Below are 20,442 nucleotides of genomic sequence, written 5' to 3'. Positions count from 1 at the left end.
TTTGATGTGAACAAAAGCAGCAGAAGTGATGAACAGAAGTGCAGATTCACTCTCTGACTGACAGGTGGCGCTCATGAAACAGAAATACAGCTGCACATTTTCATCTTCACTTTCATTAAAGGTTAATTGAGTGAAATCATTAAATATGCATTCAAAGTGTTGCTATTATTACATATCTTCAATTAAAATATGGGCAATTAAATATGTAAATATTCATATTCCTGTACATAGGTCATAGAATAATTTTTTTTATCTTTGTCTGTCAATTAGCACTTCTCGTGTTATAATAACTTCCTAAGATGAGTTGTTTGTTGTCACTTTGTATATAAACGTCTGCTAAATAAATATGTTTTTCCTGAATAAATATGATAGTTTTACAGTAAACAGATATAATCACTGCTTTTACTATAAAGCCATTTAAGAGAGTATATTTCTGCACATGTCAATCTAAAACGGTTACTAGAATGAATTATAAATAAATATGAACTACATTTATATTTTAAATGAAATTAATTTCACTTTTAATAAATCTGTACTGCTCCAAACCCTGATGCTTCTAATGTTTAATTCACATCTATATTTTTAAAGTGATCGGAAGCATTACTGTGTGTCTCCCTCTACAGGCCATCATCAGAATCACAGTTAAACAGAGAAGCATTACTGAAGTCAGACTCAAGGATGTCAAATGTGAAAGTCAATCAGCTCATTATATCACATCAGTCCTGCTGATTTTGTTTTATTGAAGGTTTCAGTCATTTAATCAGAATCAAGATCAGTTTGGTTCCAGTGAACACACCATGACATCAAACTAAAGGAAGGGGCTTGATATAAAATGTCTTCTATGATGTTTGAATGTGTAAAATCAACTAAAACTGTAATTTCATCCACTCTAGAAGTGGAGTGATCTTTGTGTCTGTATTTCTCAGTTTCTAATGATCAGGGCAGTTTGAGGTGAGATACTGATCTATACAGAGATGAAACTGTAGAAATGAAGCACAAATCTGATGAGAGTTACTGTATGTGTGTTATCTCTCAGCAGAACCAGCAAAATATTCTTCATCACTGTCAGTCACTGATTATACAGTGAATGTATTACATCTCTTATATTTTAGCATTATTATATTGATTCACTAAATCTAAATTTAAAATAAGTCCACATTTTCTTCCATTTATTCCTGTTCTTGTCTGTAGTAGCCTGCTATTTTATTTTATTTATTTATTTTTTTGGGGGGGGCACTTTTCATGTTATTGTCCTTAAAAGGTGTAATGTGTACATTTTAGGAGGATCTATTGACAGAAATGCAATATAATATAGGCCTACATAACTGTTTTCAGTGGTGTATAAAGACCTTACATAATGAACCGTTATGTTTTTATTATCTTAGAATGAGCCGTTTCTATCTACATACACCACGGGTCCCCTTACATCAAAGTCCCCTTTTTGCGCCGTCATGTTTCTACAGTAGCCCTAAACGGACAAACTGCTCTACAGAGTGCGTTTGATTGACAGGCTACTCTCTAAAGTCTCCGACGACGACATCTTTGTCCTGTGTTGGCCACCGTAGCTTCTCCATATTGAAATTCACAACCTCACCACTAGATGCCGCTAAAATTTACACACTGCACCTTTAAGATGAAAATGTAAAATAAGAGGTCAAACCAAATGTATTCAGACACCTTGAACATTTCATTCATTAATACAGTTTATTCACTATAGTTTAAAAAAAAAAATGGTAATAAAATATGACAAGATCTCAGAGTTAAACTGTGTCAGAAAAAAATAATCTTAATTATGTCAGATAACACTTAAGCAAAACATGGTCAGATCAAAGTGTCTGAATAATTTTTGTTCCCAAATTTTTATCAATTTTACTGGTAGTCCAATACAGAATTTTTGGGTATAATATGTCACAGTTTACTTTATTTTGCTATCTTCACTTACAGAAATGAACTATAGTGTCCTGCACCCACTAGTAAAAATATATAAAAAAATTATATCTAGTGTCTGAATAATTTTTGATTTATGAATTTTTTACAGTTAGAGTTTCAGTAATCACTGTAATAATTATACTGTAATGTACTGTTATCATGATTGTTTAGTCATTTAAGACTTACACTTGAAACTTACATTTTATTCTAATAACAATAATGAACTAGAATTGACTGTTTTTTAGAATTAATTTTATTGTGCTACTTTAGAGGAGAATGACACACAAACTCTTCTAAATTCCACAACAGATTTATTGTGTTTGCACACACTTGGCGAATGAAGCTCATTCTGATTCTGCATTTTCTGCAAGGATCCAGTATGTCTGAACAGGTTCTGCCGCAGTAACAGAGCGTGAGAGTGTGACAGAAGTGCTCTGCTAGGCTGGGCAAGATCAGACATTAGATAAAAGACTAATGCCATGTTAAAAGCCTCTGGTGATTTCATATCTTTAGCTGAATCTGAAAGTCCCGTTAGATTCATAGAGGTTTGTTGTTACTCCCCACAAGTACTTGAGAGGGAAGGGAAGAAGAGTATGAGAAGGAATTGAATGAGGAAATTGAGAGAGGTGGAGAGTGTTGTGAAACTATTTACACCAGAGCGTTTTTCTCATCATTGTCTTTGCTGTAAACAGTTCTCAAGTCAAACTGTCTCAAGGAAACTGAATCTCTCCTTGACCTTCATTTTGTAGTTGTGAACTCTTGAGTATACTGTAACATGCTTTTCATTTAGAGTTTTCTTTGACCTTTTTGGCTTTTGCAGTTTGACTACTGTATTTATACAGTGTGTGTGCTTATACAACCACCCCGCGACATAACACCGGAGCAAACAAATTAAAAATAGCGACGTGTTTTGTACGAGTTTTCATGTTCAGTGTTTTTGGTCCGTTGTCACCCCTGCTTGCACTATGGACCTCCAAGCAGTTAAACTTTTGTGCCTTAAGCAGGGAGAACGCTCCCTCAACGAACAATTAGAGAAATCTTGGGATTTCGCCCATCAAACCACCATCCCGGACGACTGCCAGTGCAGGTTCCTGCGCGTCAGTCTCAATGCTGCTTCACGTTGCACAGTTGTCCAGGGAGGTTCCTCGAGGGAGCTTTGCGACATATGTGGAGTGGGTGCAGGTGTCCTGTGGATAAGTTCAGGCCTCTGAGGGCGCCCCCTCCTGGGGTGGAGCAAACCAGACCTGCTACCCCACAGAGCCCTCAGGAAATCAATTTGTTAACCACGCCGCCTACGTCGATTCGGGGCACAATGGTTTCCAATGAGCCCAAACCTCAATGTCTGCCAATAAACAATGCTCTTCTTAGAGAGGCCTGTAGAAACATCGATTCGGTTAAACCCTGCCATGAATTTGCTTCAGGGCACCGAGTCTGCCTTCTGTAAATATGTCAGTGATCATCCTCGAGAGGCTGGACCCTCTACTAAATTACCTGGACACCTGAGAAACATTACCCAACAAACCTCAATCTAAAGGACGACTACTTTCATATCTCCATCTTTCCGGAACACAGGAAGTTCCTGAGGTTTGCTTTCGGGGGCGAAGCATACCAGTATCAGGTTCTGCCATTTGGCCTAGCACTCTCCCCATGCACTTTCACAAACTGCATGGATGCAGCCCTAGCGCCTCTCAGACTTCAAGGCACACGAGTTCTTAACTATATAGACGACTGGCTAGTGTTAGCCCAGTGTCAGGAGCTGGCGGCCAGGAGTTGCCAGGAGAACAGTACTTGCCTGACTGCATTGTGCCAAGTGTAAAGTTTGGTGGAGGGGGGATTATGGTGTGGGGTTGTTTTTCAGGGGTTGGGCTTGGACCCTTAGTTCCAGTGAAAGGAACTCTTAATGCTTCAGCATACCAAGACATTTTGGACAATATCATGCTCCCAACTTTGTGGGAACAGTTTGGGGATGACCCCTTCCTGTTCCAACATGACTACACACCAGTGCACAAAGCAAAGTCCATAAAGACATGGATGAGCGAGTTTGGTGTGGAGGAACTTGACTGGCCTGACCTCAACCCGATAGAACACCTTTGGGATGAATTAGAGCGGAGACTGTGAGCCAGGCCTTCTCACCAACATCACTGCCTGACCTCACAAATCTTCTAGAAGAATGGTCAAAAATTCCCATAAACACACTCCTAAACCTTGTGGAAAGCCAGCTGCTTGAATGTTTCTCTTTGTACATGCACAGTATTTATGTGAAAGCATTTTTATAGTTTGTATTTTTTTTAAGTTATGTATAGGTAACTATTTATATATATTTATAGTCAGACTCTCTCAGTAGGTTAGTTTTGTATAGGTTTATACTTTACTTCATTGTTGTTTATGTCTGTATTTATGTAGCACCGTGGTCCTGTGAGGAATGACATGACAACACATTTAGCGGAGTGACAATAAAGCTCAACTTTAACTTTTTAGTATTCACTAGTAAAAGTATATATATATATATATATATATATATATATATATATATATATATATATATATATATATATATATCCTGCTGTATATACAATAAATCACAAATCTGTATACCACATTATTATTTTACTTATAATTTTTTTTTAGTTTTACTTATTTAAATGTTCTTTCTGTTCTCATGTCATATGTATGTGTGTATGTATGTATCAAGAAAAAAACAACAACAAATTCCTCGTGTGTTTGTGCACACCTGGTGAATAAAGCTCATTCTGATTTGATGTGAGTGTGCAGTGGAGCAAGAATGAAAATACACATAAATGTCCACATGATATTTCATTTGGATTCTCATCAAGCTACAAAATGGCAAGACAGAATGAGAAAGAAATCTAGTTTTAATTTTTAATCTACTTTCGAGGAAAATAGAATTAATCATATCACTCCTTTCAGTAGATAAAAGCAACCCAATTCTCCCTAGCCTCTGTATTTTTTCTGTATTTGTATCTTCATAACCTCTTTACAGTGAAAGGGATGGGTAGATGTAGTTAACTTCATGTTGAAGCAGGTTTCGAAAATCACATCTACATTCTGAAGGCATGGGAAGTTCTGGAATCTATCCAGTGAATTTTTCTTTTATGCAACTGTCATTCCACAAACTGTTGATTAAGCTCTTGCTTTTTTATCTTCATGCTGAAGCAGATTTCATAAGTCACATCTACATTCTTAGGGTGTGGGAAGTTCTGGAAACCCATCCAATGAGTCTTTTTCCTTTTTTAATGCATGCAACCGATATTCCACTCACTGTTGATTGTGCTCTTGCTTCGCTTCCAGTCCATCTCTTTAATGCTGCTTTGTATTGCACTTGGTGATGTAAGGCTTGGATGCAGCTGCTCGGCCATGGAAACCCATTCCATGAAGCTCTCTACACATAATCTAATCTGAAGGCCACACAAAGGCTACGTAAATATAAAGAATGAAACACAGTTTATATTCAAGTGATCCATGCGCTGTCCTAATATACTGTAGCGTTCTCAGACAATAACAAGGTGAAAAGGGGTGTTTATTTGGGCTGTTTTCGGGCACAACCCACGCCGCATACACCCTGACTTGAACAGGGAACCGCACTTGAAACAGCGAGGCACTCTTCTGCCCCCTCCACCCCACTTTCCCACACATACACACCAGGGTGGAGCCTTTTCCCATATTCAACCCAATCATTCAATAACAGGTAATACAGTTACTAATAACACAAAAATGAAAAAAGTTCAAAATAAACATCAAATTCCTTGTCATCTGCAACACAACATATTTAGAACATGTTACAATACAATTAAGTTATGTTTATCTCTTTCTCACTATCTCCTTCTCTATCAAGCGCTAATGTTAGTCTGTTTTAGAAGTAATGTTTTCCTTTGAATTAGATGCATATAAGTGGACATGGCATCACTGCAATTGTGCGCTTGGCGAAGCAGCTTTACGGGCACAAACAAATAAACACAGCAGAGCAAGACGCAAGCTCAGTGGTCAGACATGTCCATCAAGTGCATGTTTACACAGAAAAACAATGGAATGGAAAAAACCTCAAACCTCTTTTTCCGTGTTTAAGTGCTATAATCGGGTCCCCGGTGCATCTACCAAATCAGAAAACCTAAAAAAGGACAACCCAGTAATTTTGTTTTGTTAAGCCTTTCTCTGCAAGCATGTGGGGAAAAAAAACGAGCCGTTCAGATTTCGCTCTCCTAGTGACGCCATTTTCTTTTTCGCAAGCGACAACGGTGTACCAGTAACACTGGTCCTGGAGAGTTTAGCTACAACACTGATCAAACACACTTGAATGTCTTCAGGATTACTAAAGTTACGTAAATGAAGGTGAGTTGTGTCAAAGCAAAACTCTGCAGGACAGCAGCACTCGAGAACGACCGTCCCTGAGCTTGTGATATGTCTCAGCTTATCACTGATCTGTTAACGGCTATAATAGAAAACATACGAGTCTCCTGGCATCTGAGCCACTAAAGATACAGTGGTGTAATTTTATTTATGAAGGGAATGTGTCCAGATAAATTTATATACCAGTATGTGCAAGTCATTTTACACCAGATTGCTTGGCACACGTTCATCAGTAAAACACAGGATTTGCACAGAAGTTGATTCTTAAAGATGGATTGATACCAACTGTTCATGATCCAATTTCATATATATTTCATGATGTTTACAAATTTTCTAAATGTGTTTCATAGCATGTTGCTAATGTACTGTTAAATGTGGCTAAAGTTCCCATTGTTTCTTAATGTTGTTATGGCAAAATGCCATATATGGTCTGTATCCTGTTGTGATGTTGGGTCGGGCTGGTGCTGGGCCATGTTAATAAAGACGCACATTGATTCAGATCATGCTTCTTTATGGCATAGTACACAAACATGGTATCAGAAGTAAGCACTAGATCCTGAACATGGCCTCAAACAGCATTCCTGCCCCTGAGAGCATGCGGATGTCGGGGGATATATAAAAAAAATTGGGATAATTTCAGAGTGGAATTCAAAGACTCTGAACTAGCTACCGGGCTGATTGAGAGGCCCAAAGAGGTGAGAGCGGTAGCACTGCTGCGATTAATGGGCAATGAATGTCAGCATATCTACAGTCCTAATATTGTGTTGAGCGAGGAACAAATGAAGGATCCGAAAGCCGTACTTTGGGAGACTACTTCAAGCCTGGGAAAAATGTGATCTATGAAAGGTACATGTTCAGGTGTTGCAAGCAGGAAGTGGACGAGCCTATAGACAGCTTTCTCACGAGGCTGTGGGAGCGAACATCAACCTGTGAATACAGGGAGTTCAAATTTGAAATGATTTGTGATATACTTGTTCTGGACATTACCAATGAGTACACCAGGCGACACCTGTTGTGTGAACGTGAGCTGACTTTGTCACAGTCTGTGGAAATATGCCAACTGGCAGAAGCGACGGAACAATGAGTAAAAGCAATCGACAGCACAATCAGTGACACTGAATACTGCACAAATGCACAGAGCCTGAAATGCCAGAATGTTGAAGTAAACAATGAGCAAACACTCAGGACTCTGTTGCCACAATGCTTTGCCTGGGGCGATTTCACACCGAATGCATCGTAAAGCTATTACAAGTAATAGAAGCTATTACTCTGGCGTGACATATGTCAGCGGCTAGGACTGAAATTCCCATCCCAGGGGAGCTTCACAGACTGGTTGCATGCTCAGACACACCTCTCACAAAGCAACAATTAACTTACAACTGTGTGTTGCCAGTGCAATGCGCCCATGCATGGAATGTGCCGGTGGCCTTAAAAGCCAGAGTGAAAGAACAGCTGGATAAGTACATGAGAGATGGACACATCACAAATGTCACTGAACCTACACCATTGATAAGCAACATGGTAGTCATAGCCAAGCCAGACAAAGTAAGAATATGTATAGACCCAAAACACCTGAATCAAGCACTTCAAAGATCTCACTACCACACGCCAACACTGGAAGACGTTCTGTATAAACTACCCAAATCTGTTCACACTGGTGGACGTTCACGATGCCTTCCTACACTGAAAACTGGACAATGAAAGCAGCCTTATGACAACTTTCTGGACACCACGGGGGTGGAGGAGATGGTGTACACTGCCCTTCGGCATTTCTGTGGCACCAGAAATCTATCAGTGTAAGCAACACGAGCTGTTGATGGGACTCGGAGGCATTGAACCCATAGCGGATGACATATTGCGATGACGAAATTCCATTACAACAGAGCCAAAGACCTCCCACAGCTTAACATCGGCAAACACTTCAGAATGCCTGGAGACCGCATGGGCCGGTGACGGAGAGGACAGTGTGTGGGAAAGGTGAATCCGTGGTCTTATGTGGTGGATGTAGATGGCACATTACAGGCACAACCGTGTGGATTTGTGGAGGGCTGAGCGCTCCGGCCAGTTTAATCAGCATGAGGCAGGGATGAAGGAGAGCAGACAGGGCTCAGTGGCTAGTGTTGGTGAAACAGTAACATCGGACATCACAGAATGTCTGCCAGAGCAAGTTCAGGAACGAAGGCTGTCAGTGCCTAACTTTTCCTGTATTGTTTATTCCTCAGTGTATTGGAATCACAGCTTGGGGTTCGGGGAGCACAAGTTCATCCGCATTTAAAGGTACACACACCAAATCAGCGCGTTTTTCTCCCACCTAAAAATAGGCAGTTAAAACATGGTATAATCAAAAATTCATGGGGTATTTGAGCTGAAACTTCACAGCTACATTCAGGGGACACCTGAGACTTGACTTATAAACCTAAAAGATGTAATACACCTTTAAGGTTTAGCGCAACAAAATGAACAAATATATTGCATGATTATGTGTGTCATGATGAGTGTGATGAGTGTGTCATGAGTGTGTCATGCAAATATATTGCATGACACACTCACTCATAGTACATTATTCAAATATAGGTGATAGCACAAATATATGCACAGCCATCTGCTTTTGTACTCCGTAAAGAAAATAAATGAACATGCTGTTGCATTTTTAATAAGTTTTGAGGCTGTTATTTTGTGGTATTTGCTGACAATTTGTCGTTTCATCAGAGGAGCTCTACGGTTTGTGTTGGAGACTACTTGTCCACGCATGGAAGAGAATTTATACAATGCAAAAATTCATAAAATTACATAAACGATGATACAGTTTTAACCAGTGTTTGTTGAGGTGCAGTTAGATTCCACAGACTCACAGAGCAGATTCATATCTAAGCTGGAATTTTTTTTGTTTGCCAGAGAAATCGCTGGGTCTTGCCTATCCACCCCTGAAAAAAAGTTCTGGTTACGCCCCTGCATACTTGGCCTTCACATATCACTTCCACTTTCAATTAATAGGTAATAAATGGTAGTGTTTAGATTTGAGCTGCTCTCTTTATTCTCCTTGTTTCAACAGGTGTGCCAATAAGTTGGGCGGACCTCCACACGTCAAAACCCAGTATAAAAACAGCGAGCACAGGAGTGTAGAGTCAGACAGTCACTGAAATCTCTGCAGCTGCTGACGGACACCAGGATTCTCACTGTGGACCTTTTATTTCTGCTCGACCTTTTCTTTATACATTCAGTGAGATTTTATAAACCCTCTGGATTGTTCATCTCTCTTCTCACAGGTGAGAAACATGTTGCTAAATACATCATTTCATTATTGTTATACTTTACCAAGGAGCTTTATTTTCATATGGAAGACATATTAATGCCGGATTTTTTGCTATTTTATCAGAAATATTTTAATAGCTGCCAATTTAAATTATTAAATGTTTGTAATATTGTAACAGTGTACTCATTGTTTGTCTCTATATTCATTGTTTCATTGTTTAAATTAGATGGAAATACATACTCCAGCCACTGTATTTAAATTGATGATCCAGTCGGAGCTGTAAAGTGTCATTCTGATGAATCAAATTTGATCAAACATGAGGTGAGAAAACTGTTTATAATCAGGATTCACACATTAAATCACATTTATATATTTGATGTTTAATCAACAGCTTTATTAATGTCTATTATGAACATTGTAGTGTTAATATCAGATTGATATTATTCCTGTCGATCAGGAATTGATCTGATGTCTCGTGATATGATGTTATATCGCTTTAATTAAACTCTGTGTGTGTGATTGAACAGATTCAGATGGAGCAGAGAAAGAAAATCACACATCCAGAAAACTGCTGGAGCCTCAGAAATCACAGAGCAGCAGAAAACAAGAAGACAGAGAGAAAAATGGAGACACAAACCAGTGGATCACAAGAGGAAAGAGGACAGAGACGTGAGAGATGCAGCAGTATGGAGAGAGTAAGGCCAAACTGTAAGTGTTTGTTCATTATGAAACTTTAATCATTTTCTGTCAAATATGATTGATAACACAGAGTTTGTATTGGCGGTACGGTTCTGTTCTGGACAAGAACTCCCTCCCTCAGCATGATAAGATCAGGGAGAGCAGCGATAACCCCCTGTGGGTAACAGAACACAACCAACATAAATGTATTTCAGATTTCATTAATGGTCAATATTTTAAATGTACAACATAATTTAAGAAAAATGAGTATGATTCAAAGAGGAATATCAGAAGGTCAAATCTTGACGGGACGACAGGAGGGTAATTAGCTCCTGAGCAACGCTTGATCATTTTAGTTTTGTTTATTTTTACTAGTCAAACCCATTCTTCAGACTTTCTCCACTTATTGAAGCTTTTCTTAGATGTGTGATCAAGAATGATATCCCATAAATTCAATATATTTGTGATTTCTAGTGTCATGTGATCCAGACGAGCCTGTAAAGATTGATTCTGATGTCAAAAGTGAGGAGAGACTCTCTCATCAAAACCTTCATCACTGACGTCCATCAGCAAACGCTGAAGTCCTGAACATCACCACCATCATCATCTTCATCATCACCATCTTCATCATCATCATCACCACCGTCTTCATCATCATCACCACCATCACAATCATCACCACCATCACATCACAATCATCACCATCATCATCACCATCACCATCACCACCGTCATCACAATCACCACCATCATCTTCATCATCATCGGTCTGCTCTCTCCTGTCTTCTGGAATCTTCTACAGACTCATCTGAGCTCAAACACTCTCATCAAGAGCTTCTTTCTCAGGAGGTTTACACAACACCGTTTTCAACTAAAACTTTTTATTCATTTTAGCTGTTCATTTACACGACAACAGCGTTTTGGTGGCCTGAAAACGCAAACCTTTGAAAACGGGTTTCAAAATGCAAGTTTTTGAAAACGATACCGTTATCATCTCCGTGTAAACTACAAAAACACGGATCTGTGAAAACGGTGATGTCATGCACATGCGTATTACATGTTTAATCTATCCACATTATTTTTCAACCCCGAAATACGGTGTTTTCTGTGAATGTTTGAGACTTCTGATTTATTCGCCGCTGCAGGGAAATAATGAGAAGAATTTGAAGGTGCAGAAAACTGTAAAAATAAGCTGGATAGACGTGTGTGTTTGGTGTGAGTGCTCTGTAAGAGAATGTGTTTGCGCAGGTGCGTAATCTTCCATCACCATCTACTGGTCTGGCCTGTGTAATACAGCATTTTTAGTCATTTTTGTGGATCCATGTGAACGGATTGATAACGTTGTCATCTGTACAAAGAAAAACTTTTCCGTTTTTAGTACTTCGTTGTACCCTCAGTCTGAACTCTCATTGTTCTCCATCTACTGTAAATATTTCCCTGTCTCTGATGATGGTGATTGATGATGTACTGGATATAAGACAGAGAGAAAGACTCTCAGACGTTCAGACTCTCACTCACTCCTACAAACAGCTCAGTGTGTTCAGTTCACTGGAGCAGCAGGAGTTTGATCGTGTGAAACTGAAGGAACAACACCAGGAGAACAAGCAAACTCCTCACAGAAGTTTAAATAAATGTCTTTTAAGAGCCTCTGAAAAACATCAAAACTCCTATTTATGATATAATAGTGTGTTTAATCAACATCGATATATCAATAAACCAAATCCAGATTTATGATTGTGAAGGAATTCATACATTTCTGAAATAAAGTGCAGTATAGAGTCAGATCAGAGCTCCTGTAATACAGTGAAGTGTCTCCCTCTACTGGTGATCATCAGAGTTAAAGATCTACACTGATATTTCACACTAACATGAAAACACACACAGTGTTTCTTAGAAATCATTAAACAGGGACAGTTCATTAGGAAGCAGAACTAAACACAAAGATGTCAGATTTCAGTCCAACAGTTCACTAAATATAGATCTGTTTTCTCAAATGTGGTGAATTGAGTGTTTGTGTGTGTTGGTGGAGCTCATGGTTTGATGATCTGACAGAATCATGTTTATTCTCAGATTGATTCATTCTTCATCATCACACTAAACCACACAGAAGATCTGTTTCTGAAGATCACTTTCTTTAAAACTACAAACACTAAATGAAGTGAATAATTCATGTTCTTACCAGAGATTTCTGGATTCGTCTGATGATGATGATGATGATGATGTTTCATATCAAATCTCCATAATCTTCAAAACTGAAGAATATTCATAAAATCATGGATTAGTGATGAATGCTTTTTACACTGAGTCTTACATAATACATTTCCATAATAATCAATTTTAAAAGATGTGTTAGAAAGGATGAAATATACAGTATAGTTTCACATTCAGCTTCAGTTTAAATAATATTTCACTCATTATCTGCTGTGAGAATGAGGTAAATCACCTTGTGATGATGATGATGAACTTTCCTCTGATTGTTTATGAGTCTCAAACATCATTTCCCTGTGAGAGATGAATTGTTTCGTGTTTCAGATCTGGATCTACAGGTTTGTTTCAGCGTCTCTTCATGATAAACTCCAGCAGCTGCACAGTTAAACATCTCTCATTAAACACCTGATCTCCATCAGCAGCTCATTAGTGCCATTAAAATACATTTTTAAATCTTGTTTTGATGTATTTTTTGAGGCTCTTTTAAAAGAACTTTATTTGATGATGATGTTTTATATCAAGTAAATGTCACTCTTGAAAATAAAGGCATTTAAAATAAAAATTAAGGCATTGTGAATAAATATCAGATTGTGTTTTATATTTATAATAACACACAGAATATTCAGTGCAGTTTCCATCTTTGTCCACTAGATGTCAGAAGTAGATTTGAGGTGAAACTCAAAGGCCTTTAGTTTCAGATTCAGAGACAGTGAAGAGAAATCAGAGATCTGATCTGAAGCTGAATGAGGATCATCATGTGTCACATATGAAGCTCATCTGGATCACATTATATTACAGGATCAGTCTAGAATCACATTCATGAGATCATTAAATATGACAAGATTTTAAAAAAGGACACGATCATGAAAACAGATTGATATCAGACGAGTGTGAACAGAATAATATCTGAAAGATCATGTGAAACAATGAAGACAGTTTGAACATGTATAGTTCTGCTGTAATGGAAACTATGGACTCATATTCATGATAATGTTCTGCTGACAGAAGAGATTCAATAACACACAACAAACCTAGAATGATCAATAGAGAAATAATAGAGAAACAGGTGTAGAAATAGAAATAAATCATCTGCAGAATTCATCAAATCTTCACAGCAGATCTCTATTGTTCAGTAAACAGATTCACATCATTGTTCTTGTAGTTGCTGCACTTTCTGAATAATGATGTGAATGATGTAAATAATTTCGTACTATAAGAATATCCTGTAAGTTTCAGAAAACTTCCTTGTTAGTCCAATAAAAGCTTTTATTGACACCAGACCCAGAGAACGACTGATCCTGTCATAGATGGTGAAACTCCGCCTTCACAGAAGAAATCGACGCCTATTTCATCATTGCAGCGTTAGCCCCGCCCACTGGTGTGTTTGTGAGATGAGGAGAGAAGAGCGATACAGGACTAAAATAACATTACCTTTCAAAGGATCCTAATGCAGGAATATGGTTATTTATTTTCAACAATATGAATGTCTCAGTTGAGCTTTATTTATTTGTATTCGGTACATTTCACTGTAGATTCTTCGGTAAATCAATCGTATTTTGGCGCAAACAGACTTTTACGATATGGACTCGACAGTAATGCAACAACATGTCAGTAACTGTGTTAATTCTAATGCCTGATCTGATATTAATGATTCATGTACAGTCAGATGATCTTTGTCTGTGTGTCAGTAAATCAAACCAGTCACTAAACGCTCAACTTCACCTTGTTTCTTTTAGTAGGATGAAAATAATCTGTTATTTAAACTCTGATTAAATTATACAAAGAAAGCAATCAAAGAATGCTCCCTTGACAGTCGCTGGAGCTGTCAATCAAACAGTGTGAGTTTATCAGTAACTGAGTTCTGGACTCCCATTTTATTCAACGAATCTCTTAGTTACATTGTGTTTGCACTGTTAGTGATGATGAAAGCATTCGTTAGTGTGCAGGAATTGAGTTGTAATGACGAGATCACTGCTTTCATGAGCTCAACAACATGTCTGTGATCGACTACAGTGTTCATCACTGCAACCTTTCATGCCACGATCTGAATATAATGCCATAGATCTAAATGTAATGCAACACTTTTCACGATTAGTTAACCTTGAGAGCTGTAAAATGTGCTACAAGTTTTCAAGAGAGTAATACTTTTATTTCATATGCAAAGATGTCAGCCAATCACAGCAGTGGGCGTTTACACTGAAGTCTCACAGCAGACACGCCCCTTAAAACAGAGTGTTCAAATTAGAGGCTAAAATGCCTTTTATTTCTAAATTATGACAATTTTTGATGTAAAAAGCATACTAACATTATAAGTGCACCCCAAAACAATCCAGTTCATGACCCCTTTAAATTAAAACTATAGAATATGTGAGTGAGAATGTGAGGAGGCGGTTAGAGGTTTTTCTGGTTATGTCAAGTGAGGCCCTTTGGAAAAACACAGATTATGAACAAGCTCCTTTCACTATTTCTCTACGCTATTTCCCCAGTATTTTGGGTTGTTTCCATAAAGCTACAGTAAGTTCCATGAACTACTGACTCTTCTGTTCTGGTGACACAGCAGTGATACGGTTAAAACGTCAGCAGGGTTTGAACATTAGTGAGGTCTGGGGTATTTTGTCTGAAACTTTTTGCCATTCTACACTTTGGGTACGTTCTCTCTGGTCTGTCTGTTTGTTAAATTAGACCTTGTTTATTGCATCACAATTTATTAATACTTTACTATAGGCTAGGTAATATTATTATTTGTTTATTATTCTTGTAACAACATTATTACTGTAATCATTTTAATAAGCATTGCTATATCAATGATAAATGATAAGAACTTAGATAAGACTTAAAAGAACTTAAAAACCTGCAGACATGTTACTTGTTCAGATGACATTTTCCAGTGAAAATTCTTATTTTAAAAGCTTTAAAAATTCTCATCAGTTTTCAATATTTTTTATATATCTTTTGAGCTGCTATTGTTGCTGAATATGAAGCTTTATACTATATACAACACTGAGTGCTGATTCAGAGTCGCCAGATATTGAAGTTTCTCTGAATGACCAATTCAATCCTCAGTGACCTCGTGTCAACAGAAATCAAAACTTTTAACTTTCCGCTAAGATCTTTATTTCTTCATGAGAGAACAGATTAGATTGTTTTCTTTATATTTCTTGTTTAAATTAGATGGAAATTATGAGTAAATGAAGACGCAAACAAGTGAAAACATGACCTTTGTGAAGATTGTCAGATGGAGCAGCTTTAATAATATAAGACCGAACTGTGAGGAAAACAATCACTCATAATTCAATCAGTAAATGATTGAGGGAATCATCTGTTTATGAAATATATATGCCATTTAATTTGTCCATATGTTAATTCTGCAAATGGTAGTTGCTCTGATTAATATTGTGATAAATGATTTCATATGTGGTCCCCTGATATGATAATTCCACACATACAAACACAGAATAACCACACAAAGCAATTCTGAACCATGCAGAGTATACATATGTAAGGTTTTTTAAATTAGAAATTTTAAACTATGAAAGGTTTTTAAATTAGACTGAGGAAATGATAATATTGCTCCTACATTGGTATTCAGAGCGATAATTAACTTACACCATATACATACACTGCAGCTGGCAACAAGTTATCATCTTTATTATTTTCTCGCTGAGCTGTGTTGTTATATGTGGTAGTTTACTTGATCTGTCCATATTTAAACTGAAGATAATCAGATGTCTGTTTCTTCATTCAGTCTCTATTAGGAAGAGGTAGGAATGACTCTGTTAACTGGTTGTAAGTTGCAGTCACTACAGGACGTCAGTCACAACTCAGGGAGACAGAATCTGGTTGATGTAGATTTACTGGAGTAATTAGGATTCAGAATTAGCAATCAGCATGGTATGGCACACAGGGATTTCTTTCTTCCAAACTACACAAAATGCGCTGTGTATACAGGTGTGAAGGTGTGGTTCTAAAATAAACAGAAAGAAGGAATAATTACTAACTGCAATATTATAACAAAATAGTACAGCATTAGACTCACATGCTAGGGCATTAGAACAATATTGAAATGATATAAGGATAATATAAATTAGAAGTAGGTCAACAATTCTCTGTATAAAGTAATCAGTTGCAGCAATTAAATGATTACAGCATGAATAGTGACTGTTAATAATTACATAGCGATAGACAAAATGACATACAAATGACGTCTTTCACTAACAGTCACTATTAGCTTAGCTTAAGGATGAGTCATAACTTATTACGATACTAAACAGTGAATAGAACGATCACAAAGTAACCTTAATAATAGACAGCGCACTTACATGTCGTCATTGACGCACACCAACTAGAACCAAATGCTAACAGTCCAAATCTGAACAAAGATTCTGGCAATTTTCTCCTAACGCCACCGGAGTTCTGGCTGATGCAATACTTGCACTGAACTTTTACGTTTCACGTACAGGTATGAAAATCGGTTGTAACTCAGGCATACAATGTCAGATCTGCCCCAAACTTCACACTATTGATAATCCTAATGGCCTGAACACATCTACATGGCAATATTCAGTTAAGCACCACCTGTTGGCAGCAGGAAGTGTGGCACTTTGAAATAACTTTGCCATAATTCTCCTGTATTTACTCACTTAAATGCATGTCGGCCACTGTTCACTGTTCCTGAGGCCAACGGGTGGCCTTTCATCGCTGCTTGCAGCTTTAATAGCACTTCTCTCTCCATCTATCTAAAAAAAAAAAAAAAAAAGTGCCAAGAGCACTTTGCTGGATAAACTGGAGCTTAATTAACCTTGTTTGTTTTTTCTTATTTGCAGCTTATTTGTCTTGTAGCAGTTCCTGGATGTTTCTCCTGCATTTAAGCTGATGCAGCACATAGTCTAAGTTCATAAGTGTGCTTGAGAAGATGTTTGTGTCATAATTCAGTTCATGATGTTCTGTAATGAATGAGTGTTGGTGACAGAACTGCACAAATGTTCATTATTAATACTGATACTGCCAGCTGATCAAACCTGTGCTCAGGAACTACATTCATATAACATCTAAGGCTAAATGTAGCTCTAAACTGATTGAATTAGTTGGTGATTGACACTAAACAATAGAAAGTCAGTCTGTAAATGTCACTGACATGTTGATAACTAATAATCAGAATGCTCTCAGGTACATGTAAATGCTACTGTATTAGTCAGTGTGGTTTTGCTTATTGCGTGTTATTCTGAGACGTGTGAGTATGAGACTGAGGGAAAACCACCGTAACTTTGATTCACTTCTCAAAAGAGAGCCGTGTAATTCATGTCTCTTCCGAAGATTAAGAGATCGTTATGAAAAATATCATGAAATTAAATGCATTTACAAAGCAGGAATAAACACTGCTGTAGTGAAAGATTGAGAAGGCAACTGAAAGAAAATATCTGACTATATCAATGCATGTGAATCAAAGAAATATGCCTCATAATTTATAGGTCTAATATAATAGTTTCACAATGAGCTTAAATAAATACACAAGCTTAATTTGTTTAAAAGCTTTATATATTAATTCATGTATTATATCAATTTAAAAGCAAAGTTTAATATTAATTGTCAATTAATATATTATATGAATTATACATAATTATAATTATAATTCATATAATATAAATATAATAAATAATTGGCAGCAAAAGATGAGTAATTTTGTCTCTAACATGTTTGGAGTGAGAGATACAGGGGGAGTGGCTTTATTGCATCAGATACATGTCACTTTAGTCACAGCTGATTGGTCGAGTGTTGGTTTGCGATCTCTAGTGTAAGTTACCATAGCAATGAAAACCATGAGCCCAAAAAAACAGAGTTCGCTCAAACTAATCTCAAACTTACCGTTGTAGAAACTGAAACCGGCTTTGTACAACAGGCCACAGAAACTACAAAAATGAGGTGAGACTCACACTTCACATACAGAGACTGAATAGATCAAACTCTGTAGAACTGACACTGACACTTGTGATATCCATAGAAAGTGTTTTCTCTTTAGAAAGCTGCTAAACCGAAGAATAATCACCAAATTCACTTTCTTCATTCTGTGCATGTTTTTATGAGTCTCTGTGAATGAAGCTTTACAGTATGTTACTGTACTGTATGATTTAAGACGCTGATAATAATTATTTATTATTAGAACACAATGTAGTTTAAGCTGAAGAAAATACAGAAATATGAACTGGAATGAAATGATTTTTTTAGAATCAATTTCACCATAGTGAATCTGTACTAAAGAATAACACTGGTTACACTTCTTGTACAAATAAATATGAATCACTGAAATGCTTTGTGTTTATTTTCATCTTTGTGTTTCTATGAAAAAATGTGTTTTTCCATCAGTGAAGCTTTTTATCACTTTGAGATCAGACTGATATTAGTGCTGGTGTTTCAGACATGAGACCCACGAAAGAAGCAAATCTGATGATGAAACACTTTGTTGTATGATTTTGTTTTATATGTTCTATTGCAGAACTGAAACATGACAAGTAATGCATTTCTTTTCTTTCTTTTTGTGCCGTGTTTTAGACAGCAAACTCATTCTCTGAACCAAATTCTCAAAGGCCAATTTTGGGTTCAGGCGCCAGGAGTAAAAACCACCACAGTTATTAAACTGAATTCATAATTATCAAAGACAGTTTTTTAAATCATCTTATTGAAATCTTCTTGAATCTGTTGTTCAAATACCTAAATTTAATTTAACCAGTTACTTTAATCAATCACAATTCTACAGACTGTTGCCAATGAAACTTTTTCAACCATCAAAAAGCCATTTTTAAACAGCAAAAGTGGAACAGAAGCTGCATTTATGTATTTTTGGTGGGGAAAAAGCACATCATATTCTGGCTACAGACAAAACAAGCTAAGAACCGTTAACCGTAAATTTGTTTATTGCTTTTTACGGATTAGAAAAAATTAACATTGATTATTTCAGTAGCATGAAAAACAAGAAAAGCATGAAAAGCAGAGACTGCGCAGTGAGTTGTGCTGACAGAGCGATTTGGTGAAGAGAAAACTTCTGAATAATGTCACATTCATGAAATTGTGTGAATAACACACGGCACCTGTGAACATCTGAGCACATGTGCACTTTGATCAGAGCGGGAATAATGAGATTAAGGTGTTCGGCGTACACCACCTAGTTAATGTGATCATGGTTACTACGATTATGAGCTTAATCGCATTACTTTAATCAAAGTATTGCTTTTACATGAGGTAAATTTTAATTGCAATATTGCCAAAATCCCATTAATATTATTATGAGGGTGCATGTAAACACACTGAATTATGTAACATGAACAAATCTACAGTAAATGTAATGCTCAATCTTCATATTTATAGGTAATGCTTCATATTACGGGTAAACTACTTTCTTTGACCCCCCAACAAGGGATCGAGCTTTCATTAGGGGGGTCAAATCCACCCAAACCCCCCCGTAATTCACACCCTGGGTAAGCCTTGTCTGTGTAATGCACATATAATGCACTTAATTAATGTTTAAACCACAGGATGACATCACTACAAATTGGAAAACGTTCCCTAACAAAACACACTATTTACACGTGAACCGCTCTCAAACACAACTTTCTGATGCTTTATGAAATTCAATGAGAAAACATATTCCTCACAATAAGAATCACAAGCATCAAAAGTACAAAAAAAGACCCCAGCATTAAATGTACAGTAACATTAACGGTTCATTTTCATTGCCGAACAGGGCTACAACAACCTTCCAACAGAACTTTTAATAGAGAATAACCCATAAACCTGCACACCGAGAGCACACTGTGATCAAACCAACTGTACAGAATATGAGTCCGTTCAGAAGAGAGCACAGGTGAACTGAATGATGATATGAACAATCTGAGAGGAAGAGGAGGAAGAGCAAGGTGTGAAAGTGTTGCTAGATCGACACACTAGAAGGTTTTCTCCTCATTTCCTGTAATGTGACCACAGTGACGGTAGTGTATAGAGGCGGGTCTATAACATTA

The 20,442-nt window shown here is 37.2% G+C and overlaps 2 long non-coding RNA genes across 4 annotated transcripts in view; both read left to right on the top strand.

Moving 5' to 3' along the window:
- The window catches only part of LOC127503639 (uncharacterized), a 129,068-nt gene extending 128,541 nt beyond the window's left edge, over positions 1 to 527 (top strand). The window contains exon 6 of one of the 3 annotated variants that reach the window (XR_007927151.1): positions 65 to 527. This is a non-coding gene — a long non-coding RNA (uncharacterized LOC127503639). The remainder of the gene's footprint in view (positions 1 to 64) is intronic. The other 2 variants (XR_007927150.1, XR_007927149.1) reach the window with 2 other exon arrangements.
- An 8,902-nt stretch (positions 528 to 9,429) lies between these two features.
- On the top strand, positions 9,430 to 12,962 carry LOC127503647 (uncharacterized). Its single transcript, XR_007927160.1, has 4 exons — positions 9,430 to 9,560; positions 9,774 to 9,868; positions 10,075 to 10,255; positions 10,700 to 12,962. It is a non-coding gene; the product is annotated as an uncharacterized LOC127503647 (long non-coding RNA).
- Positions 12,963 to 20,442: the final 7,480 nt, after the last annotated feature.

Source organism: Ctenopharyngodon idella, chromosome 21, assembly GCF_019924925.1.
Source record: "Ctenopharyngodon idella isolate HZGC_01 chromosome 21, HZGC01, whole genome shotgun sequence".
Classification (NCBI taxonomy): Eukaryota; Metazoa; Chordata; class Actinopteri; order Cypriniformes; family Xenocyprididae; genus Ctenopharyngodon; species Ctenopharyngodon idella.
The sequence above is the reverse complement of the archived record's forward strand: the minus strand, read 5'-3'. Positions and strand labels throughout refer to the sequence as shown.